The 20,926-nt window shown below is 39.2% G+C and overlaps 1 protein-coding gene and 1 pseudogene across 2 annotated transcripts in view; one reads left to right on the top strand and one right to left on the bottom strand.

Moving 5' to 3' along the window:
• Window positions 1-20,926, top strand: part of LUZP1 (leucine zipper protein 1) — a 68,501-nt gene that overhangs the window by 18,647 nt on the left and 28,928 nt on the right. The gene's annotated exons all lie outside the window — the stretch shown is intronic.
• LOC118606783 lies at window positions 9,221-9,339 on the bottom strand (annotated as a pseudogene).

Here is a 20,926-nt window from a genome sequence, read left to right as displayed (position 1 = left end):
AGGTTATGCAGTTCTGGAAGCCTTGAGTTATAAGAAAGGTAGTGAGCATTTGACTGGAGACCGGGGAAATATGGGTTTCAGTCTTAGCATTACTACGACCAGATAGTGTGACCTTGGGCATATGATGTACTTTTCAGGGTCTCAGTTTTCTCATCTGTAAAGTGATTTGGACTAGAGAATCTCTAAGGTCACCACTGAAGTCGTATGAGTTGATTAGGTCCTTGGGGGCACATACATTCTAGGTCTGATGATACTCCATCTCATTTTGTTCTTAACACGGAACTCGTGTATATGTTGCTATTACCTTTGCTGGAAAACTGTTTCCCACCCTGTTCAGTCAAGGATCCTCTCTTTCTTTAAAACTTGTCATAATTAATTCTAACCAGTCACATGAATAAACCTGAATTTTTAGTAAAGAATTTATACCTAAAAGATACCTTTAAAAATCTCTTAATCCAGGTCTTTTATTACGAATGATGAATTAGGCATGAAAAAGTTAGGTTCATTTATTTAACATCCCATCTGGTGGGTATTTACCATGTTCTTGGCTGAGGCTGTATAAATAGTGGCAAAATTGAGATGAGAAGTGAGGTCTCCTGGATTCTCAGTTCACTGCTATTTCCAGTATATCACTTTGCCTTGGATTACTAAATTAGAATCTGGTTAAGGTGTAGTATCAGGTATTTGCCAGTGTTTTTGCTAAGGGTTACAAAAATTCGCCTCCAAATTCTGATCCCTAATTAATTTCTGGCATCAAGTAGAAAGATATACTTATTATATTTTTTAGATATAAATTGATGCATAGTTTTAATTTTTAATTATCTTCCCTTCAAGGACTGTTTTCAGCCTTAGAAAGTTACATGTGTCTCTAAAGTCTTGAATTAGCTACCTACAATTTATTGTAACAGTTCCAGACCAACAACATTGGTGTTAGGCTGTCTGACCCAGGTTCTCTCTGGTCACTTTGACTCCTGATAAAAATGATTTATGTTGGCACTGTGCCTATTCCTATCCACCCGTTTCTAATAATATGGTTTTTCCAAACCTTCAATGGAATATGCAACTACAGTGGAATTGCAAATAAAACTCTCCTGAAAATCTCTAAAGATAAACCTTATCCAATAAGTACGTACTAGTGTAGGCTGATTAAATGACTTAAACGGGAGGATAGCATATTCCCAAAGAGTCCACAGTTCTTTATATGCTATTTCAAAAACCAAAAAACACTTAGAAATGAAAAATGTAACTTACTTTATAGCAAAATCTGACCTGACCTAAAGTGAGGCTATTTATAATCTAACCCTACTTAGTGTGATTATTCATATATTTAACTATAGAAATATTAATGTGTTTGCCTGCTGTGTACTGCCTTAGTTCCTATTATATTGCCTTTTTAGATTTTACAAAATCTAAAAAATTCTTAATTCCAAAATACGTTTAGCCCAAAACAAGGCACCGTGGTTCTGTATTTGTTTTGTTGGCAGTAGTTTCTTGTTAAATGGATTCGCGAATGAACTGCAGGGAGTTGAGTTTTTGTATTGGGCTTTCATAGATTAATATAATGCCTGACAGCTAATTTCCACTGCTGTTCTTCGTTTTTCAAAGAGCATTGCTGTGCCATGTATTCAGTAATCTCGGGGAAGGTGTTTTTCCTTGCTCTTCAAAATAGTTGGGAATTTTTTACAGTTTATTTTTTCCCTCCATTTTTTGTTTTTGTTTTTGTTTTGGAAAATTTCTAAATCTAAACAGTTGAGCAACTAGTGTTATGAACACTCATATACTTTTCACCTACATCTGTGGTTGTCAGGTTTATTCACAGATTCCCAGGTTCCCCAAGACCCTTTAAGGGGATCTGCAAGGTTAAAACTATTTTCATAATAATACTAAGGCCTCATTTGCCTTTTTCACTATGGTGACAGTTGTACTGATGATGCAAAACCAGTTAATGGTGGATAAAGCTGCTGGTGCCTTAGTATAAATCAAAGTAACAGTATCAAATCGCATTAGTAATAATTATTTATGACACATTTACAGTAAAGCAAAAATGCCAATTTCACTTTCACGTAATGTCCTTGATGAAGCGGTAAAAATTATTAATTTTATTAAAACTTAACGCTTGAGTACACATCTTTTTAACATTCTGTGTGATGAAATGGGGAGTTCTATGAAGCACTTCTACATATTAAGGTACAATGGTTATCTGAGAAAAAACAGTAGTGCGATTGAGTTGCGAGTTAAACTAACCTCTTTTTATGAAACATTTTTACTTGAAAGAATGATTGACAGACAAACTGGTTATTCAGACTTGGGTATTTGGCAGACTTTTTGTTAGAAATGACTGAAATGAAGCTTGTCACTAAAAGGAAAACAACTGATAATATCTGTTGCCAATGATAAAATTTGAATTTTCAAGCAAAAACTAGAATTTGCATAACTTTTATCTATTATTGAGTTTGGTAGCTTCCCAATACTTAATCTTTTTTGATGAGATTGATGGTGATAATAACTAAAGTGTTTTTTTGATATTGGACAGTGAAATATGTCAACAGTTTAGAAGATCCGCATATCTGTCAGCTTAGTCAACTGGTATTTTCCAGATGATCAATGCATGATTTTATAAAATCATGCTTGGGTAAAAGATCCATTCAAAGGGCAAGGTAGAGCAATGGTTTTTAATGAAACAGAGTATGAAAAGTTCATGTATATTGGCTTCCTATTCTGTATAGCAACTAACCTGTAAGAAACTTCCACTTGTCAAGTTATAGTGTAATGTCAAAGGATAATATCTCTAATCACCTTAAAAGGCTATTAAAATACTTCTTTTTCAAGTCTATATTGTGTGAAGTTGCATTTTCTTCATATACTTCAAACAGTATCATACTATGATGCTTGAATGCAGAAGCACCTATGCCTCAACAGATGTTTAAACAGATTTGCGAAAGTGTAAAACCAATGTCAATCTTCTCATTAAGTTTTTGTTTTTGGAAACTATAGTTACTTTCATAAGAAGTATATTATTTATGTTAACATAAGGAGCTTATTATTTTAAAACCAGTATGTGTTTTAAAAATTTGTTTCAATTTCTTATATGGCAAATATAGATAGATATAACTCTTGTAAACCAAAGCCTTTTGGGTCTTCTGTAATTTTAAGAGTGTAAAGGGGTTCTGAGATAAAAAGTTTGAGAACTGCTGACCCATATTCACAATTTATCTATTTGTGTTTTTTACTGAAACATTTGGAAGCAAGTTGCCCACATCATGACCTGTAAACCCTAAATACTTCCACATTCAACATTGATTCAGTGTCTAATATTCATATTTAATATTCCAGTTCTGTAAATGTTCTTTATAGCTTCTCTTCCCCTTCAAAATACACTTTAAGGATTTCTCGTTACATTTGGTTGTCGTGTCTCTTTTAATCTATAGAGCTGGAATTGGTAAACTTCTGTAAAGGACTAGATAGTAAATATTTTTGGCTTCATGGGCTATACTGTCTCCTGGAAGAAAAGCAGCCATGGACAATATGTAAATGAACGAATATGGCTGTACTCTAATAAAACTTTAAAGACCACTGATTTAGAAAAGCTCCACTTTAACTTTTATTTTGGTGTCTTTAATAACACTTTCTTTTGAAGAGTCCAGACCAGTTATAATGTCTCATAAATTGGATTTGTCATAAATTGTTTTCTCATGCTTCGATGCATGAGATTACATAAATGATACTATGTCGTATTAGGAGGCACATAATGTTAGTCTGTCCCATTGTTGGTGGTAAGTTTGATCTCTTCACTGTAAAGGTACCGACTGCCCTTTGTAAGTAATCTGTGGGGTGTCTTTGAGACAATGTGACTATCCTATTCTCCTACCAGATAGTTTTCGCATCCACCAGTGATCCTTGCCTGAATCAGTTATTACTTTGGTGGTTGTGATTATAGTTCTCAACATCCGCTTAAGTAAAACAGCAATAAAAACCAAATTGTATTTTCAAAATACTCAAGAGCCCCATTCATGTAGCATGTCACTGGTTCTGTGGTTTAGCTTCTCATCATAGATTTTTTTCCCTGGGAGGGTGAGGCTGAAAGGTTGAGTCTGCATGTGTTGTCCTGAACAGCTGGTTTCTAGAACCAGAGTTCCAAAGTAATGATGTCTTCCTCTACTGAGCCCAAAACTGCTAAGAAGAGGGGATCTTGCTTAGTCTGGACTGGGAGTTGTCTTGGCTTTAGGTAGTTTTTCCTGTTCATTACCTCTGATGTTTATATTTCTTGTGTTCTAGTGGTTCGGTTTGTGGATCCTATAATAATCTCAGGATCAGGTTTTGTTTAATTATATGTTAAAGCTTGTATTGCACACCAACCAAGTAGTTACAGCAGAGAGAAATGCACATATTATTTTAAGAGAAACATTTTCCCCTATCAACGTATTATGAAAAATTTCAAACTTACAGAAAAGCTAATACAGTAGTCAACTAAATATTCATACTTTTCACTTGGATTCAATAATTGTTAACTGTTTGCCTTATACTTATGTAGCTATAAATATGTATGGCTGTATGTATCCATTTTTTCTTAACTATTTGGTAACCTGCAGACGTGTAACCCATAGAATAAGGACCCTCTACTACATAACCACCATGCCATTATCACATCTTTAAAACTTGTTTCTAATATATATCGGTCCATTTTCAATGTCTCAAGATTTCTCAAGAATGTCTTTTTTAGTTTTTTGAGAAATAGTCTCTCGAAGGACAATAATAGATGAGAGATGGACATGTAATTGAATAATGAAGTGCTCTTTGTGTCTCTGACATGAAAAATAACTACTGAGTTTGTATGGTGCCCTGGAGGTAGCTGCAATTAGTTGCATTTCATAGGTCAATAAAATGAGGTCATCTGACTATGGGGGAAGAGGGTTCAAAGCTTCTTTAATTTGTGCTCAAGTGATGGACCGTTCAGAATATCAATGATGAACACAGTCAATTGAAAAGTAAGAAATAAGAATGACACCTAGCCTAGTGCTTGGCTTATAGTAGGTACTTATTGGATTTTTTGGGCATAATTAAAGATGTAAGTGGAAGGGTATACCAGAAAAGTCTATAATTGAGCATTTATTGACTCATTACAGTGTATTTAGTCTGTTAGATGTCATGGGAGATGAAGTAGAAAACAGTGTTCATGTTCTTGAGAACTGTAATATTAGCTGAGAGAAAAACTCTTTTTTTTTTTTTTTTTTGTTCATATTTGTTGACTGTCTTCTGCATGCCAGGTAGTGTTCTAGGCACTGGGATACAGTTGTGAACAAGACTGACAAATTCTTGCCTTCATGGCACTTACATACTAATTAGGAGAGACCAGGAGTAAAAATGTCAACAGAATAATTTCAGATAGAAATACAGGAAAGTACAACAATTTGTTACAGTCGGGAGTAATGGGAGGAGGAGAGTGCAGGTTTAGCTACAATTGTCAGGGAAGGTATTTCTGAGGAGGTGACATTTGAATTGTGATTTGAATTACAAGGAAGGAGCAGCCATGGGAAGATCTGGGGTACTGCAGAGGCAGCTACAAGCACAAAGATCCTAAGGTCCTGATGAGCTGGCCTAGGTGAGGACCCAGGAAGCCGGTGTGTCTGGAACAGAGGTTGAGAGGGATAAGGAGAGTGGTCGAAGAAGATGACAGGAGATGAACGTAAGAGGAAGGCAGTGACTAGATTGTGTAAGAATTTTATTTATTTTAAATAACAGGAAACCATTGAGAAACATACATTTTACTCCATAAATAACCGAAGGATTCAGGTAATTAACAAGGGCTTGATTTTAACTATTAACTTGGTGTATCTTGAGGCTACTCACTTCTTCCCTCTTTTGCTTTTTATCTTGAACAGATCTTTGTCACATAACTTATATTAACATACTTATGGGAATACAAAGAAATGATAAGTCTATACTACACCTTCAAGGAGGTTTGCATTGTAGTTGGAGTTGTAGGGTATAAATGGAAAAAGTACATCTGTGAGTATACTGTATAAGGGAATGATATGTGTGTCCCGTAGTATATGCTTATATGCAGAATGGCAGTAGGTGCTCAAGAAAGGAAGAGTCAATGGGCAGTGGTGCGGAAGAGTTCTGCCGAAGAGGAGATGGTATTGAATTGCTCGTTGAATAGATTTGTTAAGATGGAAGTCATTCCAGGCAGGGGAGATGTTTGGGCAAAGGTGTAACATGGAGTTTTTCTCAGGAAACGAATAGATCAGTTTGTCCAGGGAAGGAAAAAATGGCCAGCATGCCAGGGCCTTAGGTGACAGACTAAGGAATTTAGACTTTAGTCTGTAGTTGTAGTGGATACTGCTCATAAATCTTATTTGTGCTTTGGTCACTTCTATTCTAGATCTGTTTATTCAACTAATACTTATTGTCTACGGTATGCACTTGTACTCTCTGAAATTCTAACAGCCTTGATCACTTGCAGTTGTAAAATTGATTGTGATTCTGGCACATGGTTTGTGTATAGATATAGAAATAGATTCAGAAAATGAATAAAGCAGGGGAAATAATTCTTTTCAGTGATCTTATTTCTTTACGAAAGTTAGATGGGGTAGGATTTGTATCTGTAGATGCTGAGTAGTTGGAGGATTTTGTTGTGGGAAGTGTTGAAACTGTGAATTTAGGCTATGCTGATAAGATCCCAAATCTCATTTTTGTTTGAGGGCTAAAAATAAAAATGGTGATCCTAATGGTGAAATTTTCTTATCTTGGTCCTTATTTGCAATACAACATGCACATACACACAATTCCAGTACCTCCTTAACTGACTGACCAGATAACTAGAAAACTCTTAACTTGCTGATTCTCTCTTACCAAACCCCACTGGCTTTAAAAAGATTGTATCATTTCTTACCAATCTGCAGCAATGTCATTGATAAATGCACTTTATGGCATTAATTAGGACCAGTGCTATATTGTATAGCCTCTTTATCACCCCATTTTATAGATCTGACAACTACTGTTCAGAATGGGCAAGTAAGTGCCTTAGCATGAAAGGAGGGAATTAATATCTGTATATAGAGGAGCCCAATCTCCTTCCCCAACTTCCATACATTGTGCTGAGGTCTTGTTAGTCCTTCTCAAAACAAAACAATATATTGACATGTATGTCCCAGTTCTGTGCCATCGAGAGATTGAATAGTGCAGTTGGAGAAATAGGACTTAGACATAAAAAGATTAATAATTGGGCAAGCCACATCCTTTCTTTAGGATAAACCAACAGGAATTTAGGACATTTACTTCTTATAATGCTCCACATACATTGTGACTTTTAGTAATGCTGGTCTTATAGGTTGAAAGTCAGGCCTTTTTATTCTGCCACCAAGGTTCAAATGACACTAATAATTTTTGTATAACACTTTATAGTTTATGAAGTGTTTTTACAGGCATTATCACATTTGAATTTTAGGGTACCATTGTTAGGAAGAGAGGCAAGAGCATTTATCACTGTTTTATAGCTGAAACTTAACTGAAATTTAGCTAAAACTCAGATTTTACTGTGTGTCCACCTCTTAGTGTATCAAGCAATACTGCTTTTATGATTTCACTTGCTTTATAGCCAGATTTCTATAGTAATGAATTATGTTTTGACAGGTTCCATTTTGGAATAAACTTAGTATTTTTTTAAACAGAAAAGGCTGTATTTTCCATTATTTTTTTATTATTCAGAGGGAGTTAAATGAACTCGATTATTTGTTTTTAAAACTATATTTGGACTGAAGAATGTGATCCAGGCAGAGATTCTTAAGTTTGAACTAAAAAAATCCTATTTAGCCATCCGATTCAGCAAAGGTTTATCTGTGTGACAGGCGTAGTGCAGCGGGTATGAGGTGGGGGGAGCCCGAGAAGTGGAAACGTTAACAATGAAAAAAGCGAGCATTTAAGTGCAAGTAGATCTCAATTCAAGTCCCAGCCTACTACTTATTTATTAGTTGGAAATTGCCTAACTTCTCAGCGCTTCAATTTCCTCATCTATAAAATGGGGGTAATAATACCAATTTTGTAGGAAGGACTGTTTTGGGGACTAGGGTGATATATGTAAAGCACTTAGTGTAGTATGTGCTTTATAAGATGTTACTGTTCATAAGTGAATGAATAGACAAATGCGTGTGGTAAGAGTTAGCTGAGTCTTGACAGAAAGTGTTTGGCTGACCTGTTAAAGAATAGAGTGAAGTGATTTTGGCTGCAACACACTGTGCTGCTTTTGTTGAAACTCGCAGCTCTCACACCGGCGTTTGCCAACATTATAGTTGACTCCTCACATGGTAGAAGCCAAGTCATTCCTTTGGAGAGTAAATCATTTGAAAACATCCTGTGGGATGCACCTTTAAATCTCTGTTGCAGTTTAGTTGGGGGCGGGGTGGGGGGGAGGGAATCTCACGTTACCACAGAGTATTGAAAGGCAGGTGGCAGGGTGCCTCTCTGGGTTGGCACCTAGATTCAGTTTCCTGAATGATGTAACTGTCAAAAGGAATAATTGCCATTCCAGGTGAAAAGTCCAGTGACAGTGAGTATGGTAGGTGAACTGAATAGGATGAAAGACCAAAAACCCTATGAAATAGTGCTTTATTAATCTGTAAACGTTTATCGAGCACCTGCTGTATGCTGGGTACTGGTCTCAGTGCTAGGAGTACAATGATAATGGTGGGAAAGCCTCTTTTCTAATACTGTAGAACTCATGTTCTAGTGAAGGAAAGTGTAAATAAGTATAAAACACAGTGAGCCTCATATAATGCTAAGGACTGTGAGGAGAGGTAAAACGAGAGAAGCAAGTAGCAAGTTCGAGGAGGGGTGCTTATTTTAAGACAGGATCTCACTTTAGATAGAATGATATGGGAGACTTCTCTGACAGGTAACATAGGAACAGAGCCCAGAATGAATCCAGTGAGTGCCTCTCTAAGAAGAAAAAGAGCCCTTGGTATGAGGAGTGGAGGTAGCACTGACTTCAGAAGTTGCTTCAGGAGGTGGAAGGGAGGATTGCCTTGTTAAGTGATTGGAATTAGCCCATATTAGTTCTCTCTCAAGTGGTGGGAGTAGGCCTGGTACAGTTGAAAATCAGCCTGTGTGCCATATTTTGAACACATCCTATAGGTTACTCTACTCTAGAGAATGTGCATTTAGGTATCCGGGAGACGTAACAATTCCCCCTACCCCAGTATTTTTTTCTTTTTTTTTTTTTTAATGCTTACAGCACCTGGTATTCCGAGGTGGTCTCCCATCCAAGTACTAACCAGGCCCGACCCTGCTTAGCTTCTGAGATCAGACTAGATCCGGCACGGTCAGGGTGGCAGGGCCACAGACTACCCCAGTATTTTTAAAAGTAGTATAGTCTTCGGACCATCTCTATCAGAATACAAATGCAAATCTGTGGGCTCTAACGGATCCAATTAATCAGAGTATTTGAGGGTGGTACCTGGGAATCTACAATTTTAACAAGTAACTCCATATCCATACTGAGGTTTGAAAATTACTGTTTGTAATCTTGTTGATAGAAATCATCTTTATCCCAGGCTTAGTGGGTGGGCAGGCAAGTAAGTACCTGCTTATTTAAGAATCATAACTTCTCATAATTTACATTGGAGCTTGCATTTCCTTTTGCTTGATTTAATTCTTAGCTTTAATGTCTGGTATAGTGTAGCCTCCATAGTAAGATATATTGATGAGACAGCAGAAAAGGAAAATTTGTCCTCTTTGCTTACATTATTTTACATTCTTGCCATCAGCAGCATCCCTAGGAAGGAGCGGCCTCTGAAAGGAGATTGCTGAATTGGCTGTATAGGCTGATATGTTTTAAAAGAGCTTGCTTACACTTAATAATTTTTTTGTTTGTTTTCTTTTAGTTGAAATTCCTGTTACTTATTTGTGATTAAGGTTTTAAATTTTTTTCATAGGTCTTTAAATCTCCAGCATGTAAAATGCTAAATGAAAGAAAAAGCACATAGAGAATAAGGATATTGAGAAAGTATTTTATATATTTAGTAGTAGACAATAAATATTAATTTGATTTCAAGGGAGGGGATGGAAACAATCAGTATTGGCAAATTTAAACCACCTGTAGATGATCAAACCAGATCCTTAAAGGCGTCACCACCAAGATCCTGTGGGCACATTATTGAAGAAAGTATGCCCTGTTTACCTTGTGTTTAGTTTTAGTGGTACCACTGATGTTCACTGTCAGGTTGTGGGAAGACTTAGTAGCTAGGAAGCTTATCTGTCAGGACCCATCTCCAGGCCAGTGGCCACACTTAAGACTTCTGTACCTTGCCTTTTGGGTACTGTTATGGCTACTGTCTTCCTGTAGCAGGGGCCTCTTGGAAAGAGGTTGAACCTTTTAGAACTTGAAAGGGCCTTAGAATGAATGAAAGTCTATACTTTTCATTTTACTGTTGAAGAAACCAAGATTCAGAGAAGTACAAGTTTCTCCAAGGCCTAGCTAGGTACTAGAACATGAAGTCTGGTAATGTGGTTTCCTTCGATGGGCTCATCCAATTGAGTCATCTTTTTAAAATCTGTCCCTTTCCTCCAAAGGATGTTATCTTTCTGTTCAAGGGTTTCTTAATAGTCATTTTATCTTGGTAGTTGGTTGTTTTTGACTTTGCCTGTCCAGTGATTGGGAGGCCCTATTAGGGTGTGCGTGGCAGTTTACATCTTGCTTTTAGTGAAGATTATATAAAATTTAAGAGAAAAGCTCTTGAAATTAAGGCAACGTGGAAGGGCAGTGAGCGGCCTTGAGTCGCACTGCTAAGCAGCGGAGGAGGAAGGGGGGGTTCACAGAGTTGGTCTCTTTGTCCGATGCCGTGCGTTTCCTTTCTTTTCCCCCCCTCCCTTCGCCAGCCACTTCACTCTCATAAATTCAGCCTTACGAAGAGGCACCGTGCGGGCGGGGCCTGATTTCGGAGTCTGGACTCTGGGTCGTAGGGCCAACTTTGCCGCAGACCTCCATTTCCTCTCTTTGGGCCTTATTTCTCCCATCTTTAAAATGAAAGGCTGGACTGGGGTAATCAACCCCCAAGGATCTCTCCAGCTCTGATAATCTTTGCTTTCATGAATCCTGGAATGGCTACAGCTTGCAGTTTGCTCTGACAACACAGAATAGATTCTGCATTGGAACGTTACCACGGTGCACTGTGGGTGGTCTCAGGCTACTTTTTTTTTCCTTCAGGAGCAATGTTTCTGAGAGTGTACATTTTTATAAACAAGAAAGTTTTGTTTAAAGAGATAGGAAAAGGTTAAAAATAAGAGTGAGAGACCACTTGAAAATTGGATCTGTGAGAAGTACACTAATGTACTAAGTATCTCAGTAACTGTTCTAGAATGGGAAATGCTTTGTGAGGTCTGTATAGCGTGGCACAGTACTGTGGCATCTCCTGATGCTGTTGTAAAGAGCAATGGCTATAAGGAAGTTCAAAGTCCATAGTTAGTTTCCATCTTTGGAAAAGTGCTGGCTCACTCAGGGCCTGAGAGGAGGGAGAGCTGCTGAGGACAGGGTTTACGGCTTCCTTGGACCACCTACTTCCTACTGGTATGATTTGAGCCACTTTCTTAGCTCTTTATATCTAGAAAGTCTGCGATTTAAAGATTGACTTGTTCGACTTAATTTATGGGAGTTCGTTTCCCTCAAAAAATCACTTCAGCCGTAGAACCTACTAATGGTTCTCGTAGGGTCCTCAGAGCTCTTTGATTATGAATGTGTCCCAGAGCAGGCTTAATCGCTGTGTTGTAAGGTGATAAAGTACCACCTGGCTCTGGACTGGGAGCCATTCACCCGAATGCGCCATTCTTCTCAGTGGGTGGGGTTTCTTCCATTCCTGCTTGAGTGAAAAGCATTTAGCTGACTTCCTGATCATGCCCTGTCTTGTCCTTCATTATTCTTTGCTTTTCGTTGGTCTTTGCTGCAGCTCAGCTCATCTTCTAGTTGAGGCTCTATACAAGGCGGGAGCCACAAAGCTATGTGCAGATTTGTTATTGGAAAAGAAACTCCACAAGTTTGAATTAGGAGAGAAGTTAGTCCTCTTGCTATGTTCACAGGATTAGAGTGAGGAGTGGAGAAGCTGGGGGAGACTTGGATCCAATAAAACACGCTAGACTAGATTAAATATTTGAGGAAATGGAACTTGGGTTGCTGACAGGGCAAAAATATTTCAGGAATGCTCCTTATTTGATAAATAGGTTATTTTTAGTTTGCAGAAAAAGTGGTTTCATCAGCGTAGTGGAATCTTGCAATCGTGTTTGTAACCTAAACTAATCGTTTTAAGCTTGTGCCAGAAAAGTGTCAGGTGGCATGCTAATTTCCTACTAACTTTTAGTACTTCCTGGACTAACTCCTGCAGCCCTGTGGCCGGGCCTCAGGGCAGTTTTAGTGGACAGTAATTGGGGAAAGGGATGAGCTGCTGCTGACTGAGATGCTCATGGAAGGGAGAGAACCTGCGTATGGCAGGCCCCTGCCTTACGGCACGCAGTTGGGCTGTAGATCTCTGCTGTAGATGTAATGTGGTGCTTAAATCCAGTGTTCCCTTTCGAGATCCCAAACATGACTTTGGGTGGAACTGCCTTAGAATCTGATTTGTTGTTTTTGCAGTTAACTTGGCATTCTCTATCCATCTCTCTTGGTTCTTGGTTATTTTACTCTGCCTTAAGTGATTTTTTAAAATGCATTTTAACCTCTCAGTAATCATTTATTCAGCGCACCTTTATTGAGCGCCCACTCAAATGTGCACCTTGCATCACTGTAAGTGCTAAATGTCCTTTGGTGCTTGTTCTTAGAGAGTCTAGATTGTAATTGTTTAATTTTGTGGAAGAATGGCAGTTCATATAAATGACTAGGTCATTAAAACGTGTTTAGTGGTTCAATTTTGGTTTGGGTATTGTATGCTTATTTACAGGAGATAGACCTTTCTAACTGGAAGATGTGACCTTTGCAGAATTTGCAGTGCTGTGGGAAAAACAATAGACAGTACATATTATTAAAGAAAATGTAAAAATAAGTACAAACTAAATCAGCCGTGCGTAGCTACATACCCAAGTGGTATGGGGCTCCTTGGTCCGTAGGGTTTACAGCTCCCTGCTGGAGAAAATTTTGCTCTTTATTCTTTAGCTTAATACATAAGGATGTTAGACAGCAGCTTGTGAGTGTGGCTGTTTTGTAATCTTGGGATTTTTGTCCTTGGGCTGGCCTTATTTTTTTTGCTTAAATAATCTGTACAATTGATTCTCATGGGGGCAAGGAAAACTTAAGAGGTAGTTGGCTCAATAATGCAGAGTGGCTAGTGACTGATCCAGCTTCTTTGGGGCTATAGGGGGAGCGGGAGTGGCGATGTTCCTGTTTCTCCTCCTGAGCACTGAAGAAAGAGTCTGCACATGAAAGCTCTCCTTTAGTTGCTTTCCGCTTGCCTTAGGTCAACGCGTTCTCTAAAACATGAGCCTCAGTTTCCTTACATATAAATTGAATTTGATAATACCTCCTCATAGAGTTGTGGGGATCAATTGAAATTATGAGAGTGAAAGCACTTTGAGCTATGAAATAATGTAAGCATGAGATATTATTAGGAGGTATATTATTTAGGGAGGAGTAGGCATGGACTTTGGAGGCCTCTGACAGGATATCTTTAAGAAGCCTTTCTGATTCTGGGTATCCTAGAATCTAGTCTTCCTTTAGGTGGTATTTATAAGGAGAATAATATTATTCAATGTTTTTTGAAAGGGGTGCACATGGGGGAGATTAATTATTCTTTCTTATAAGTCTGCATAACTGTACCTATACTTATGAGGCACTCCGCATAATTTTCAGCTATTTAGCCTTCGAATATTTACGGAACTATTACTGTGGGCCAAGTTCTATGCGTGTGCTTGGATTCAGAGATGAAATACATAATCTTGGCCTTTTAAGAGCTCAAGGTTTTATGGGGGGAGATAAACAAGTAGGTAATTATAATACAGAATGATAAGTGCTATGCTAGAGGTAAACTTAGGGTCTTTCAAAAGGGCCTGTTCTTACTTGATTCCTCTGAACTTTCTCTCCAGACTTTGTTTACAAGCTTGGAGATCTTAGTGAGGTCTGGAGAAATGAAGCGGTTTGCCTAATGTCACAATCATAGCTCGTCAGTAATAAAGCTAGACCTGAAATCTGAGCTGTCATATTACTCACTGTCTCTTTCAGCTACGTTCTTAGCTCCATCAGCACTGACCTTGACTTTCCTCCCATACTCTGGATCCTGACTCACTTCGAAGAGATGCCTCCCTCCCTGCTCCGCCATCTTTTCAAGCTTCTGTTCTCATTACCTTGCCTCACAGTTTCTATTGTAATGACAGCAGGAAGACCTGGCAGTCTTAAGTTTGAGCTCGTAGCACTGGCTGCGCATTAAAATTGCTTAGAGAGCTTTTATAAAATACTGATATCTAATATTCTGATTTTTACTCCCAGGTATATCTGCAGTAAACGACACAAAATTTCAGATAATACTCAATGAATTTTTTTGTGTACAGTTACGTATATATGTCTTAATGTATATCATATCAAGATATGCATGAGATCAATAAATGGAACATTATCAGAACTCTAGAAGGCTCCCTTATGCCTCTTCCTCATCACTCCTGGCTGCCCAGGCAACCACTCAGTCTGACTTCTCTCTCTATTGATTAGTTTTGTCTGTTCTTGAGTTTCAGACAAATAGAATCAGAGAGCATGCATGATTTTTGATCTGACTTTTTTTTTTTTTTTGCTCAATATTATATCTAGATATTCATCATTGTTGTGTATAGCAGCAATATGTAATTTTTCATTGTTTGGAAGTACTACAATTATTATTCCACTGTTGATGGATATTTGGGACACTTTTGGCTCTTTGACAAAGCTGCCATGAACATTTTTAGTCTTGTATATGTCTTTTTGGGGACATATGCCCTCATATCTCTTGGGAATAGACCTGTCGGGTTATATGTTCAGCTTTGGGTAGATACTGATCAACAGTTTTGTGGTGGTACTAGGTGTCAGCATTAAATTTTTTTTTGTATTTTGAAAAATTTCATATATTTACAAAACTGGGGAGGCTAATGGAGTGAACCTGCATATCTCTTTAGAGAGATTCAGTGATTTTCAAGATTTTGCTACAGTTGCTTCATTTTTTTTCATGTCATTTTACCCCTACACACTTCCATATGCATCTTTAAATATGGACATTTTCTCATATAATCTTAATGCTATTATCAAATTTAATGATATTAACAAATCCTTAATCTAATTCCTAGGTCATAATCGGATTTCTTTGATTGTCTCAAAAAGGTCTTTGCAGTTAGTTTGTTAGAATAAGGACCCAACCAGAGTCCACATAATACGTTGTGTTTTAAGTTTCTTTACATCTAGAGCAGTTCGTTTCCCCTCCATTTTTCATATCATTGACTCGTTGTAGAAATTGGGTGAGTTTTCAGATATTAGTGATATTTTTTAAAGCTTCTCAGGTTTTTCTACTATTTTGCAAGAGTTCAAAACCCTCAAATACAGTATATCTCAGGACTGTTTTTAAGAGAGGGTGACGGGTATAAGATAGAGTATAAATAATATAAGTAATTTGGGTGATTGGCACTACCATGACAGATTAGGGCAGTAGCAGGGGCGCTGTACCCCAAGGAAGATCACGGGAACTAGTTACCAAGTTTGCATTTGTCTCTCTCAGTTTCACTTTATTGTGTGAATCTTCTTGGCTAGTATGAACTTCAAAGGTTGATTCTCTAACCTAAGAATCAGTGACTCTGACAAGAAAAAAGCAGATATGATTTTTTTCCCTGCTAAAGTTCTTTTCTTGTAGAACTGTAGACCACGAAATTAAAAAAAAATTAGCTGAACAAAATTAGAAATTGGAAAATAGGTCATTCACTGCAATCTAGATACTTGAGGTTTAATAAAATAAAACTTTTAAGGGATTAAAAACTAAGTCTAAGAAACGTTAAAATACCTATGCAGGCCAGAGGTGGTGTGTCCTAAGGTAGGCCACAGTAAAGTGTAACAGGTAATAGTTTCCTACACTGGGAAAGCGTAGGGTTATTTTTCCTCATTTTGTGCTAAGCACCTTCTAGCAATTAGCCATGGTATCACTCCATTCTCTTTATCTGTTAGGACCAAATTGTACAAGTAATCTTATTTTTAAGTCACTCATCGGGCATAAGTGCTCAGCAGAGTTTCTGTGGGAAAGTGATAATGTTGGTCCCTGGCCTGGACTGACCTGGTATATGCAGTTCAGGAAACCTGGGGAAGGTCAGAGGAGCTAGAGCAGAGGCTTTGAGGAGCATAGACCGTGGGAACTAGAAGGGCCCTTGGGCTCTTGGATTTTATCCCACCCCATCCCCCATCCTTAGGCTTTTTGGTATAGAGAATTTCAAACTTAAACGAAAGGAAACTTGTTAATGAACTCCCCTGTACCCACCTCCAGTTTCAGCAGTTAGGAACTCATCGCCAATCTTGTTTTCATCTACAGCTTCGCCCACTAAACTCCATCCTGTATTTTTTTGAAGCAAATTCCAGATATCATATCTTTTAATCTGTAAGCATTTCAATATGTATCTTTAAAAGTTAAAGACTTTTTAAATTAAAGAAAAAAAAACCCCATAATTTTAATATCCCCTCAAAAAGTTAACAAGAATTCTTTAATATTATCAACTATCCAGTCATTTAAATTTCAGTTGTTTTATCAATGTATTAATTCTGTTTTGTTTTTTATAGCTACCAGGGAAAGGAAGACTTGAGTTGAAAATAAATAGCCTTGGATCATAAGTATCCCAGAACTAAGGACTTTCTCAGTAAAACTTACGGCTAAACTGGCCAAAGGTAGACTCTGTAATTGCTTTGTGTGTACCTATTATATAATAATAACCATGTTTTATAGTGTACAAAGTACTTTGACACACATTAATTTGATCCTTACAATCTTGTAGTCAAGACATACTGTTATTTCTATTTCACTTCTCAGAATTACAGTAACCTACAAGGGTCACAGAACCAGTAAATTGGAGAGACAAGACTAGGACTTAGGATTCCATTGCCTTTTGTATTGCCCAGTGTGTGTGTGTGTGTGTGCGCGTGTGTGTGTGTTTTGTTTTGTTTTCATACTGAAGACATTGACTTGAGACTCGTTATTAAGTACGACTTACCAAAAGAATGAACTAAGGAGACCCAGCCTTAGCTACAGGAAGGAACTTGGATGGGGGGGACACAGAACCTGGCAGGGAGCCTGGGTATTTCCCCTGACTCGAGTGTCCTCTCTGCCCTTTCAGATGCTGCTTGGTTATACCTCCGGCCCCATCCCCCCATCCCCCTCTCTCAGTACTTCTTTAAAATTATTTCTGCTGGAACTGGGCAGATTAATTTTTCAAGGTTTCATTCCCAGGGGCTTCCTGGTACACTTAGAGGGAAAGGGAAACTAAATAGTAATGTGCAGGGGATGTAAGGCTTAATCAGAGAAGAAAATTGAATTAACATTTATAGAATATATTTTATGCCAGGCCTTATGTCCTTAGATACTAAATGTATATTTTCATATAATCCTTATATGAGCCCCAGGAAGTTTAGATGTGATAATCTCTCTGTACACTTGAAGAAACTGAGATTGTGAAGTTTAATCACCTAAACTGTTATGTGACTGAATTATGGTGGGAACCCAGATTCCCTGGCTTCCAGGACTACGAGTGCCCTTTCCATTATAGTATGTTGCCTGGGCAGCAGACAGTGTGGAATAGAGACAAAGAAACGTTTTCTAGAGGCCATGAGATGGAAAGAAACTTCTTGCTAGGGGTAGAAATAACAGTGAATTACCCCAAAAATGAAATTAAGATGGTAGCAGAAAACCTTTAAACTCAGGCCCTCTAGTATGTACAGCCCCATGTTCTGTTCTCGACATCACCAAGGAAGAGTGGAGAAGGGCATTTTTATCTTCTATTGTAGTAAGGGAGATGAGATATATGTATAAACAAAACACATCTGGATTGATACTCTGGGTATTTACCAATCAGTCCAAGGGAAGTGGCATTCTAAGCTGGGTGTGAGTGTAAAAAGATTTGAGATGTATGGGTGGCTCGCAGTTATTAGACTTGCAGCTTCTGTATGCTGTGGTTCTAGGATAGTACCCCTACTAAACAAAAACAGACACAACAACTCTTACTCATCCCAGCATTCTCTTTAATCCATCACCTTTGCTTTTGGCTAGCCAGACTTTTCTGAAAAGCTGTCAGTATTCACTGCCTCACTCCGCTTATTCAGCCTGCTCCAGTCTGGCTTCTGCCTCAATCATTTCACAGTAGCACCTCTCAACTAAGATCACTAACGTCCCACATGAAGCCGAATTCAACAGACATTTTTAGTCTTTCATTTTCTCAGCGAAGCCGACAGTCTTGACCACTCCTTCCTTCCAGGAACACTCTCTGCGATGCAGTGACATAACGCTGTCCTCTTCTTCCTCCTACTTGGTTCTCGTTACAGGTTCATCCTCCTTTCTACAACTATTACACGTTCTACTCTCCCAGGCCCTCCTTTCTTCTCGGGTGATCTCATCTGCCCCACTGGCTTTAGTAACCACACCTCTATGCCTGTGACTCATAAGTTTATGCCTCCAGCCCATATCGTTCCCCTGCTATAGCCCCATCCATTGTCAGCCAGGCCCTGTTCCAGGCACTGAGGATGTTGTGATGAGCTAGACAGAAGGAGAGAGTAGGTGAGGAGGAAGAGACGAGCAATAAGCAAATACAATACCAGATAGGGTTAAGTGCTAAGGAGAACATAAACCAGGGTTATATGCTAGAGGTTGAGCACTACTTTATATTGGCTGGTCAGGTCTTCACAAAGGAGCCTGCTGTACAAAGGGAACTGGGAATAACTAGTACATTCTTGCCCTAAGGCAAAAATGAACACAGTGCGTGCAAGAAACAGGGAGTGAAGAGGAGAGGGCCTGGTAGGAGATGAAGGCAGAGAGGTGGTTAGGGGCCTGATCGTGCGTGCGTGTGTGTGTGTGTGTAGGGGTGTGTGTGTGACCTGTAGGCTATGTGAGGACTTTAGATTATTCTAAGTGAAAGGGAAAGCTGTTAGAAGTGTTTTGTTGTTTTTAAGCCAGGTAGAACCTTGAACTGAGTAAATTTTTAGAAATTTAATTTGCTTGTTTGGAAAAAGGTCTCTATATGAGGCAGTTGGTAGCAAGGAGGCCTAAGGAGCTTATTGTAGTAGGTCGGGTACCAGTCCAGTAGCTTGGACTAACTAGGGTGTGCTTAATAAGGGATGTAGAGAGGAAAACAGAGTCAGAATTTGGAAGTAGAGTCGGAACTTGGATTCGTATGTGGAGTGTGAGGGAAAGAAAAATCTAGGATGATTCTGGATGTTGGGCCTGAGCAGTTGGGTGAACGGTGGTTCTGTGAACTGGGATAGGGGAGGACTCGACGAGGAATGGGTTAGGGAGAGGAGGGTGGAGGATGAACGCTGTCAAGGATATGAGGATATATGGACACGTGATACTCATTAGACAGCTAGGTGGAGATGTCAGGTGGGCTGCTGGCTGTGCTTCTGGAGTTCAGGGAGATAGTGCTGGAGATAACAATTTGGAAGTCGTTGATGGTAAAAGTCATGGGACTCGATGAAGTTACTCAAAGAAGGGAGGGTACCGATAAGGAAAAGAGGTCCCAGGACTGGCCCTGGTCAGGCAGAGGTGAGGGAGCCAGCACAGAAGACTAAGGAGGAGCCGGTGGACTAGGAGGGAGGTCGGGAGAGTATGCCATCCTGGAACCGAGGAAGAAGGTGTTTTGGTGGAGAAAGCGATCATTTGTGTTAAATGCTGTTTAGAGGTCACAGAAGTGAGCGAGCATAGAATTTGGCAATGTTGAGGCCTCTGACCCAGACGAACAGTTTTAGTGGAGTGTCGAGGGCAGAAGCCTGATTAGGGTGAACCGAGGGGACGAGAGGTAAGGAAATGACGAGTACAGACAACCCCGTTAGGGGATTTTGCTGTAAAGAGAAGCAGAGACGTCGGGGCTGAAGTAGCTGGGAGCAGGGTGAGGTCAAGAGAGAGTTTATTGTTTCTGGGTCTTTGTTTTGGTTTTTAAGATGGGAAATTCTAGGGTCTTGCATCTCAAATGTGGCCTCTGCATCCACCTGGGAACCTGTTGGAAATACAGACGCTCAGGCCCCATCCCAGACCTACCGAATCAGAATCTGTGTTTCAATGAGACCCCAGGCTGATTTGTGTGCACATGCAAGTTTGAGAGGCACTGTCGTAGCGGGCGGCTTCTCACACTGTGATGCTGGACCTACGTGTGGGTCCTGCTATGTCTGATTTGTATGTGGCTTGCTCCGTGTGTGACTCACTGTGTGAGTTCGTCCGCATCATCAGCTTTACTGGTTTAGACCCTGTTTGAGAAGTCCACTGATCACGTGCTTGGGCGTTGTGTTACACAGATGTCTAAAGGCTTACTCTCATTTTCTGTACTTATAACAGTTCGTGAGCCAGTGCTGGTGTGTGGGCGGCACTTTGAGTAGCATGTCTGTGTGCTGATGGGCATGAGGCTGTAAAGAGAGAAAAATGATGTAAGAGAGAGTAGGGATAACCGCTTATGAAGATAAGAGGGAATTGGATCCACAATAGATGCGAAAGGTTGTACTTCATATACTAACAAAGACTGTTCATTCTAACAGTAGGGAAAGCAGAATGCTGGTATGTTGTTAGATTTGGAGTTAGGGAGGTGATGGTCTGAATATTGCTTCTGGTGACAAAGTTATTAGCTCATGGGGCTAGAGGTTTACTGAGAGATAAAAAAAATGCGAAAGAGTCACTTTGGAGAGTAGGAAAGTGAGCCTCCGAGGGGAAGTGCAGCAGGATTGCTGGCAGCATCGAGGGACCTGTTCGAAGTTTGTGGTGATAGA

This window comes from Rousettus aegyptiacus, unplaced genomic scaffold, assembly GCF_014176215.1.
Source record: "Rousettus aegyptiacus isolate mRouAeg1 unplaced genomic scaffold, mRouAeg1.p scaffold_m13_p_1, whole genome shotgun sequence".
NCBI lineage: Eukaryota > Metazoa > Chordata > Mammalia > Chiroptera > Pteropodidae > Rousettus > Rousettus aegyptiacus.
Note: the sequence above shows the minus strand (reverse complement) of the source record. Positions and strands in the feature narration are given on the sequence as shown.